This window comes from Chenopodium album, chromosome 9, assembly GCF_948465745.1.
Source record: "Chenopodium album chromosome 9, dcCheAlbu1.1, whole genome shotgun sequence".
Taxonomy (NCBI): domain Eukaryota; kingdom Viridiplantae; phylum Streptophyta; class Magnoliopsida; order Caryophyllales; family Amaranthaceae; genus Chenopodium; species Chenopodium album.
In genome coordinates this window covers 9,863,356-9,873,987 of record NC_137842.1, presented here as the reverse complement: position 1 = coordinate 9,873,987, position 10,632 = coordinate 9,863,356, and positions in this window count along the sequence as shown.

Sequence of the window (10,632 nt, the reverse complement as noted above, 5' to 3'; positions counted from 1 at the left end):
TGGTTTGACCCTTCTTCCATATCTGCATAGTTAGAGGACTTAGGAATTATTTTTTATTAGGTGATTACGACTTTAGCCTGTCAAATTATCAGAATTGAGTCAAGGAACGCAGTGATTCAATTGTAGCATTCTTCACTAAAATGAAGATGCTATGGGATGATCTGAATGCTTGTAGTCCACTTCCTGGTTGTACATGTAATCAGTGTACATGCAATTTAACTCAAAAGATCTTCAAGTTACGACAAGATTAGGGATTGATGCAGTTCTTAGTGAAGCTGAGTGAGCATTATGCTGCAGTCGGAGGTAGGGATGACAATAGATCCATATCCGACCCAGATCAGTGGATTCATATCCGTTTTTCACGAATATGGATCTGTAAAATTTGGACCAGACGGATCTAGATGCAAAGCTTTGTTTGAGAGGTTCTTTTCTATTATTTTTTAGAGAAGATGTTCTTATTTATATATGCAGTAAGTTATGTTTGTTTGTAAAACACTAATTACTCGAATATGAAGTAAATTTCTAGATAGATTCTATTTTACCTATTGTTGATCAAATTAGAAATTTATTAGAGAAGATGTCTATAAAAATTTTGGACTACATATAAAGATATTGCTTGAAAATGAGAAATGAAGATTTCTATGTACTACTTATAAGTGAGAAGAAACGATTTGCAGGGAGTTTATTGTGGATTTCATATTTTTTGCCTTTAAATATGATGTTAGTTCTAACAAAAAGTAATTTTAATATCCTTCAAGAAAAAAAAAAGTAGTTTTAAGGGCTAATAAATACAATTTGATGAAAAATTATCCCATTAGCAACACTGCAATAATTAAATAAGTTTTTTAAATCAATAATAAATTAGATTCCATTGAAACAAGAAAAAAAGGCATTAATAATATGAAATTGTTGTTTTCTATGCATAACCCTTTTTATTTTTAAAGCCCATCCCACATTTACAAATTATACTTTGATTCTGACTCTAATAAACCCCCAAACAACCCTAAAACAACACACATTCTCTCCTCTTTCTCTCCCTACCGCCGACTAAGATCCAGCGGCTCCAACTTATCTCTCCGATGAACGTGAGTCCACCGCAAGATCGCAAGTCATAGTGTGTGATTTCTAGTATACTTAAGTCCTTTATTTAATTAAATTTTGTTATTTTTATTATTTTTCAAATTATTTCACTTTAGGATGATTTGCAAATTGCAGCCATTTACAGTTAGTATTTTGCAAATTACAACCATTTAAAAAAAATTGCAAATTGCAACTCGAAAGTTTTTATATATTGTAAATTGCAACCTCTTTTAATTTTTTCATCGGTTAGGGAGTTGAAAAAAGTTCGGTTAAGGTTTTAGCGGCCATTTTAGTACTTAAGGGGCCAAATTGAGCTCGGAATTGGCAAAATTAATGTAAGTGCCCCGTTTTTACAGCAAGCCCACAAATCGATACATTTTTGTTATGCAAAACGAGACACTTACATTAATTTTTTTTCTGATTCCAAACATTAACCGAATATTTTTCAACACGCAAACCGATGAAAAGGTTGAATTGGGTTGCAATTTACAATTTATAAGTACTTTTGGGCTGCAATTTCCAAAATACAAATTTTAAATTGCCACAATTAGCAAAATTTCCTTCGTTTTATTTAGTTTTATTTCTGGTATACTCATAATCCAAATTAGTTGATCTATTTCATTTGTTTGCTGCTCACAAGTTCGTAATTCCACATGTTTTTATTTATTTTGTCATTTTCATATAAACCTTAATCTTATTGTTTGTTATTGGTATAATAGTTTAATTTGTTTTGTATTAATGAATAGATATATAATATCTTAATCTTAGTGTTTGTTACTTGTAAACTACAATTTTTGTTAAAATATAAGTAAAATGTGTATGAACTGTTTTGGATCCAGATCCATAGGATCGAGTGGATATTGATATGATCATGAATCCCTCTTTTTCTTGCCTGATGGATTCAAATTGATATTGGATCCAGGGTACAAAAACAAATCTAGATCTGGATACAGTCGGATCCGGTCCAAATCTGATCCATTGCCATTGCTAGTTAGAGGTAAGATCTTAATGATGAATCCACTGCCTACCTTGAGTTAAGCTTATAAGCTATTGATTTAAGTAGAAAGGCACAGAAAAATTAGCACTACGCATATTGCTAACCAAGGCTCGAATGATTCCATGGTTTTTGCTTCAACTAGGAAGTTCAATGACAGACTACAAAAAAAATGGTTTTAAGCCTCAAGAATACAAATCTAATTGTCTAGCAAACAATAATCTCAAAGTTATGGCAAGGAAACTGGAAATCTTCACCAACCTTTTGCAATCATTGTAACACACCTGGTCATTCTATAGACAATTTTTGGAAATTACATGGCTACCCTGAAGATTTCAAGAAAAAAATGTATGGCAAAAAAGGAGAAGAGTGTCAGCTACTTCTCAACAAACTGAAACGACTTCTAATGGGGCTGTAGAAGGCCAGATTGATCAAGTTAATTATCCTGTCATCACATTAGATCAGTATAATCATCTCCTCGAATTACTAGAAAAGCAGAATACGGAATTTGCAGCTAATTAAGCATTAAACACTAATGTTGATGCTCAGGATAATTTGGCAGGTAAATTGATTAGCACGCGGTTGTAGGTTTGCTTTGGTACCATTTGTAACACCCCAACCCCAAATTAGGGTGGAGACTGTTATCATGAAATTCACATCAAGGGCCAACAACTGTCCTCATAGACCAACATAAATTCTTTCGACACATCTTGTCCTCACTCATGCGTACCTTAGGAAAACTTCAGAGGAGGTCACCTATTCTAAGATTACTCCAAGCCAGTCACGCTTAATTGAGAAGTATCTTAACATATGATCTCCCTAAAAGAAAGATGCATTTTGTTGGTATGAGTAGTATATTGAATTCCTTTAAAGCAATCATGAGGGGTATTACATATGGCATCTTAGGTTACGCCATTTGCCTTTTCATAATTTCAAGCATGTTTTGCTTCGGCACATCAAAGATTGTATTAATAGTGTCTTGTGCAAAATTTGTGTTGCGCGTTGCTAAGTAGACTAGGAAGTCTTTTCCTAAGAGTTCAATAAAGTCTTGTCATCATTTTGAGCTAATTCACATTGATGTATATAGTTCTTATAAGGATTTAACATGTAGCGAATAAAATCAATTTTTGACAATTGTTGATGATTACAATAGATATACTTGGGTTCATTTACTCAAATTTAAAAGTGATGTAGTCAATGTTATGATCAACTTTGTACACTATGTTCACACTCAATTTGACTCTAAAATTTTGTGTGTGAGGTCTGATAATGCCTTGGAGCTAACTGAGGGTTCTATGAAGCAATTCTACATCAAGAAGGGGAGTGTGCATCAGATTAGCTGACACTTAGGTTGTACAAGTACGAGTACTGATGCAGGATACGGGTATGAAACGGATACGGGAAAACGTCTATCTCAAAATAAGGGACACATGTATGGAATGTTAAAATTCATATAATATATATTTTAAAAAGAATTTAACCATATATTTGTCATTTCGTCCACTCATTAAATCATATTGTATCATATTAACAATATGATTTATATGAAGGCACTCTTATTATTTAATAATTATCTTATCTATCTTAATTTATTTAAATTTTCTCATTTAAAAAAGTTGATGAACAACCCATATCATAGTAGGATACAGTCTGAGACGTATCGTAGTGTGTCCCACGAGTATCGATGTCTAACACGATGTCCGACACGGACACGGAGATTGGATGAAGTGTCCATGCATCCTAGGTTGACACACCACAACAGAATGGGGTTGTGGAACGCAAGCATAGACACTTAATTATTAAAAAAAAATATCTAACTGTAGTTAAATATTAATTTAAAAATCATCATTGATGTCATGTCTAACTTGAAATCACTATTACAAGTTTACCAAATATAACAGATTTTTTTTTAACAATTTACCAAAGAGAAAATTTAAAATTTGATGTTACCAAAGAGAATTTCTCTATTTATTTTTTTGAAATTTTCATTAATATTTACTCATTTAAAAATAAGGTCAAAATAGTGCATCGGCATGTGTGCAAAGTTTGACTAAGTTAGTTATTCTTAGACACTGGGAGACTGGAAGTAGTACATTATGGAATAGTCTACATGTATTTGCCACACTTTAATTGGCCTTATTTGGTGTATAGCTGAAAGGTAAAGTGATTACGTCAGTGGATATTAACTAGCTAATTACTTCTTATTTATTTTATCATACAAAAGTATTTAGTAATACTTTGTAATTAGTTGTTTTAATCTTTGTTTGAGCATGCATAATAAAGATGGCTTTAGGCTCCCCTAGCCCGCGACTTTTAGGGTTGGGCCACATGTCAGGCGTAAACCTGGTTTTTTGTGATGTGGACCCAGCTTAACCTTGCGCTCATGTTCAGGCCCAATATTAATTTATATGTATTTTCTTTGTTATTTAGTATACTCATTTTAACCTAATTTAATTTATTTTCTCTGCAAGCTTCAAGATCTGAAGAACATGAAGATCTTTAGAATATGACTTTTTATTTTTGTTAGTCTTCTTGTTGCAAGTGTGTATGAGCAGTTAGATGGATTGGCCAGATGTTTCTTATTTAAGAGTACTCCCTCCGTTTTGAAATACTTTCTCCATTTCTCCATGCGCGGAATTGGAGAAAGTAATAAAATATGAAAGTAGTGAGGGTAGGTGGAATAATAAAAAATTATAAAAAGCAAAAGTATTGGAGAGAATTGGAGGAGAAATAATGTGAAAATAATAAAATATGATTTATGTTGGGTCCACTAGGTGAGAGAAATGAATTAAATATTGTAAAAACTTTCCAAATAAGGAAATGGAGCAAGTATTTAAAAACGACCGAAAAAGGAAAGTGGAGCAAGTATTTAAAAACGGAGGGAGTAAAAGTGTTGTAGGGATTAGGAATTATTGACCAGGTACCAAGGATGAAGGACACTACTAGTTTATAATAAGGAAGGAGAACAAAAGGTCAATTTATTGAACTTGGTCCATTAGTTGGTGAATGTTCGGTATTTCCAAAAGTTGAGGATTCTATCCTTAACATATTGTTTCGATGTCATGACGCGGATACTTCTATATTGTTACATACTCTCTTTGTCCCTATTTTTTTTACTATATATTTTAGGAGGAAAAAAAAAACCCTCACAAATTTGATTTCACCTTCTTGTAACGGATTTTTAGATGAAATCCAATAGTGAAGCCATAACAGACACGTGTCAAATGTCTATTGGTTTTAAAAAATTAATTAATAAAAAGAAAAAAAAACCCTAAGCCTGCCCCACCTTCCCCAGCTGCGTCGAGAGCCTAAACCAATCAAGCCGCTAACACCCCCTGCCTTCACCAAAATCGACGAAAACCAGTCCAACCACCCTTTCCCCCTTCCCCTTCCCCGAAATCAACCCTTCCCACCACCGTCACCCCAACCCAGACCCCATCACCGTCACCCCAACCCATTCGACCACCCTCGATGACGAAACCAACCTAGCGAGGTTAGGGAGATCAAGCATTTTAACGGGAAGCGAATCGACGACGGAATGAAAAGCGAGGTTAAAGCGGTCGGAAATCAATGGCAGAACAAGAATCAACAACGAAACGGGAAGTTCACAGTTGTAGGTCAAGCCGCGATCCATGGTGTCTTCTACATCACCGTTGTCGGTCGTGGCTGGGGTGTTCCAGCAGGTGGGATGGGGAAGGCCGATGGTTTCAACGATTAAGGAGGGGGTTCCGGTAGGTGGGATTAGGGACAGTGGGGGTCAAGGTGGCCAGTGTTAATTTAAGGATGGTGGCTGGGTTTGGGTTTTGTGTTTTTCTTAACATTGTTTTTTAATTTTTCTTTTTTTTTTTTGAACTAATGGGTTAGTGACACGTGTACATTATGGGGCCCAAATTCCCAATAATGGTTTTTTGGATGACATTCATTAACTGGTGGTGAAATCAATTTTTTTTAATACCTTTCTTTGACTCCATTGTAAAAATATGGGGTAAACTTTAAAATCTGTAACTATAATATACTCTTAATCTATAATAAGAAATAAATATATATAGTCATATGCGATCCTTTTTTTTTTGGTGTTTAGAGAGCCACAAGGGCGGGGTGAGAATTGATCCCATGATCCCCTGAAACCGGAAGGGAAGCTCTAACCACTTGAGCTATCCCTCACTCTCTCATATGCGATCTTATTAAATTTATTTCATTGTATATTTTATTAATATCTGGTTTATATAGTAATTTTTACATTAATGAAAATGGAGATAAAACACTTCTATGACTTATCTTGATTGATCGTAAAAATTAATGGGGTAAACTATTAGCACAAATGTTTAATAAAGACGGGTTTACACTAATTTAATGAATGGCGGAGCTTCTGGAAACCAATAACTGCCAAATTTGTGTCCTGCACGTGCGCGCTTTTATTATTGCAAAAATAAAGAAAGCACTTTCTTTCTCTTCCTCATTCATTTACCAGTTGCTTTCTCTCTCCTCGTTTTTTCTCTCAATTGCAATTTCTCTCTCCATAACTGACGATTTTGAGCTTTTTCTCTCTCCTCAATCGGCGATTTTCGAGCTTTTTCTCTCTTCTCTTTCACTTGTGAAGTTGTTATTTGCTATATTCAGGTTCGTTTACTTGTTTATTTTTGCGATTTTTGTTAGTTTTAAGTTGTTTTGAATCTTCGATTTTTAGGTTTTTTGATTTTGTTTTTGTTTTCGATTTTCGTAGTGTTTTATTCTGCAATGGTTAAGAAGAAGATTACAAAGAAGTCTTCAGGTGTTGAAGAAGGTGTGTTTACTTCAATTTTTCATCACTTTTTCAAAATTTTCAATTGAATTTTCGCTAATATATGTTTAATTAGTAATGCATGTTAATTTTGTAGATTTATTTGATTTTTCATGCAGATTCTGAGTATTGAATTTGAATTTTGAAGTTAATATGTTTAATATTTCTTTATTTTTTTGTTCATTGTTTATAATTTGTTAAAAATTTGTTATATATATGTGTTGTTGTGTTTTTGCATCTGTGTTTGATTAACATGCATATGTGCATTGTGTTTGTGCATCTTTGTTTGATTAACATGCATATGTGCATTGCTCATTGTGTTTGAGTAATAGACATATGTGTCATTTATATGCTTTGACAATGTTCACTTTATGATGTTAAAAGGGTGACTTTATGCTGTAAAAGGGTCACTGTATATTGTTACATGAGTAACTTTTTCAGTTAAAAGAGTTACTTGTTGTGTTTAAAAGGGTCACTTTATGCATATAAAAGGGTCACTTTTTGCTGTTAAAAGGGCCACTTTATGCTGTTAAAAGGTTCTCTTTGTTTTGTTAAAAGGGTCACTTTGTGTTGTTAAAAGGGTCACTTTATGCATTTAAAAGGGTCATTTATGCACATTATTCTAAATTTTTCCATGAGTAATTTTTGAATTTGTAATTTTTGTTATTTCTCTGTAATAATTAGATACAATTAGATACAGGTGGTTCAATAGGTGGTTATTGTTATAAAATGCCTACAAAAGGAAAAGGAAAGCCTAAAGAGCCTGCTAAGGCTAAAGCAGTACCAAAAAAGACCCAGATAGTTCCTGAGAAGAGCAAAGCGGTATCTAAAAAGGCTGTGACAATTCCTGAGAAGGGTTTAATTATTTCTAAGAATGACAAACCAGAGTCTGAGAAGGCCAAAATAGTTCCTAAGAAGGCCAAAATTGTACCTAAGAAAGTTAAAACAGTGGAAGATTCTAATTATGAAATGCTTTCTGATTCTGATTCTGAATTTTTTGTGTAAGTATACATAGTTTTTTTTTTTTTTTTTTTTTTTACATTTTTTAATTATATTTATTTTTAGTTTATATTGTTTCAGTTACATTTTTTTTATTTTTTTATTTAGGGAGCAAAGAAGCTTGATTGCAAGGTGTAGACCCTATTCATTGGAAATTTTGTTGCAGAACTTTAGTCCTGAGCAAAAAAAGGCTGTTGAAGAAATTGGTTTTGGAGGTTTATTACATCTGAAATTGAAAACTCTTAATTGTCAAATGCTACCTTGGCTTAGCTTGTTGAAAACTTCAATGGTGGTAGCTGCATGTTTACCATCGCTACTGGTAAAGAATTTGTTGTTACTAGAAATGATATATGCGATGTGTTTTGCTTGCCTTTGAGTGATATTTGCGTTCCTGAACTTAATAAAAATTCTGAAGATGAAAGTGTAGATAATCAAACGTATCATTCAGGCATGGAGATCTGATTATGGTCTTTCTGGTAAGCAACCTCTTCATTTGTCAAAATTGGAGTCTCGGATGGTTGATTTGGTTGATGGAGGGGAAGAATTTAAGAGGTGTTTTGTTCTTCAAGCTATGTCTAGCTTTTTAGCTCCTACTACTAATAGGACTATTTCATTGAAGTTGCTGAAAGCTGTTGAAAAAGTTGATGAAATTAAAACTTTCGATTGGTGTTCATATGTTTTGAAAAAGTTAAAGAAGGCTGTTCAGAAGTATAAGGATGATGAAACTGCTCAAAATGTTAGTGGTTGTTTGCTGGCTTTGCAAATTATGTATTTTCATCGTCTAAATTTTCAAGGTGAAAAGGAAAGTAGTACTCTTCCTTTGATTCAACATTGGACGGATGTAAAGATTAAGAAGCGGATTAAGTTAGAGATCAAGCTGGTGGTTATGGGCAGGGAGCGTTGGATACTTTTACATATCCTGTGTCACAGCTTAATTTTAGGGAAACTGTTTTAAAGCCAGCTCCTACTTTGGGTTATGATAAGGGTGCTTCTACAAGTGGTACCACTGGCCGCATTGTTGCATTTGAGCTTCCAGAAGGTATTATGACTGATGAAGAAATTAAAGAAATTTCAACAGATGTAAGTGTTCTGTTTTCTTATATGTTTAGTTATTATTGCTTTATGGCACAAAAGTTACCCTTTTTTTGTACAAAATTTACCCTTTATTTGCACCAAAGTTACCCTTTATATGCATTAAAATTATCCTAAATATTAAGTTAAAAGGGTTACTTTATGAATATAAAAGGGTAACTTTATGCATTTAAAAGGGTCAATTTAAGCATATATTTTGAATTTTTACTTATTTTATTATTTTTATTTGTAACATTTTTTTTCTTTGTTCATATGTTTGTAGGTTGTTCATGAAACGTTTCTTTTGTTTAAAAGAAATATGGATGTTTTATTATTTGTTCAGTCAACTGGTTTTCAAACCTTGAATGATCTGATTACTTCTCGCAGAAGTGTTTTATTATCTTCTGATGATTTTGTTTCAGTTTCTCAAACTGAATAGCTACTCTCTGATCCTCATTATCTGAAGATTTTAGATGGTTTAATTGATGAGTGTAATAAAATGAAGTCTGTACATGATTTGTTTTGCGATTTTTATGAACCTACAGAAGGTAACAAAGATGTTATTCCTGAAAAAGAACCTGCACAAGGTTTCAATGAAAATATTCCTAAGGATGATGACAATGGTCATGGAAAAATAGTTAATGAAGTTCTTAATGGTTCTGGACCTTCTGCTATCATTCCTGGTCCTACTGAAAATATTCCTGTTGGGCATATTTATCAAAATGAACCTGCTCGACGTATCATTAGAGCAAATAAATCTCTATGCTCTCTGGACTGTGGACCAGTAGGTGTGCAGGTGCCTTTTGTAACTCCATTTTTGAAGAGCAATGCTCGGATTTTCAGGAATTTGCCTCAGTTACATTTGGAAATTCTCGATTATTGTTTGCTGAAGGATGTTTCAATGAATAGGAAGTTAAGTGTCATTTTTTTATGATAATTATTTTTTTATATTTTTTTTTCTTATATTTTTTTGTTTTTTTTAATGCTGATCTTATTTTTTTTTATTGTTTTAGTGAGAGCATTGTTACTTTTGGAATGAACTTTTTAATTCCAAGAGAAGACATGGTGTCCCTTGTTGATCCACTCAGGATTCGATGGTGCATTATTGATTGCTACTGTCTGTATTTGAATGAGAAAGCATTATATTTTAACACATTTACTTTATATATATATATATATATATATATATATATATATATATTATTGAGATCTTATACTTTAATAGTTTGCATTCTTGCATGTTTGTGACAATATTGGCAAAGGTAACATTTCTAGTGCTGTTAAGGATTTGCACGATCTATGGGAAGGTTGGGTTAGCTATGAGAATCCAGATTGTGATATAATGGATGCTGATCTGGTATATTTATGCTAAACTTAATGTCATAAATTTTAAAGAGTTCTGTTTATGATATGCTCTGTCTAAATCTCTTTTAATTTTGCTGTTTCAGATCTATTTTCCTGTTCTTATTTAGAATCACTACATTTTGTATGTTATTGATCATACAAAAGAGTTGGTATATTATCTTGACAACGTTATCTGGAGTGATTCTGCTCTTGTTTATACAAAAGAATTGTGTTCACACATGGTATGTTTGTTTTTATTTTTTGTTATGTTTCTGTTGATTCATTGTTTCCATTTTAACTTTTTTGATTTTAATGTATTCTAAACTTTTATATTTTATGTCAGTGTGTTCAAATGGGTGCTTTT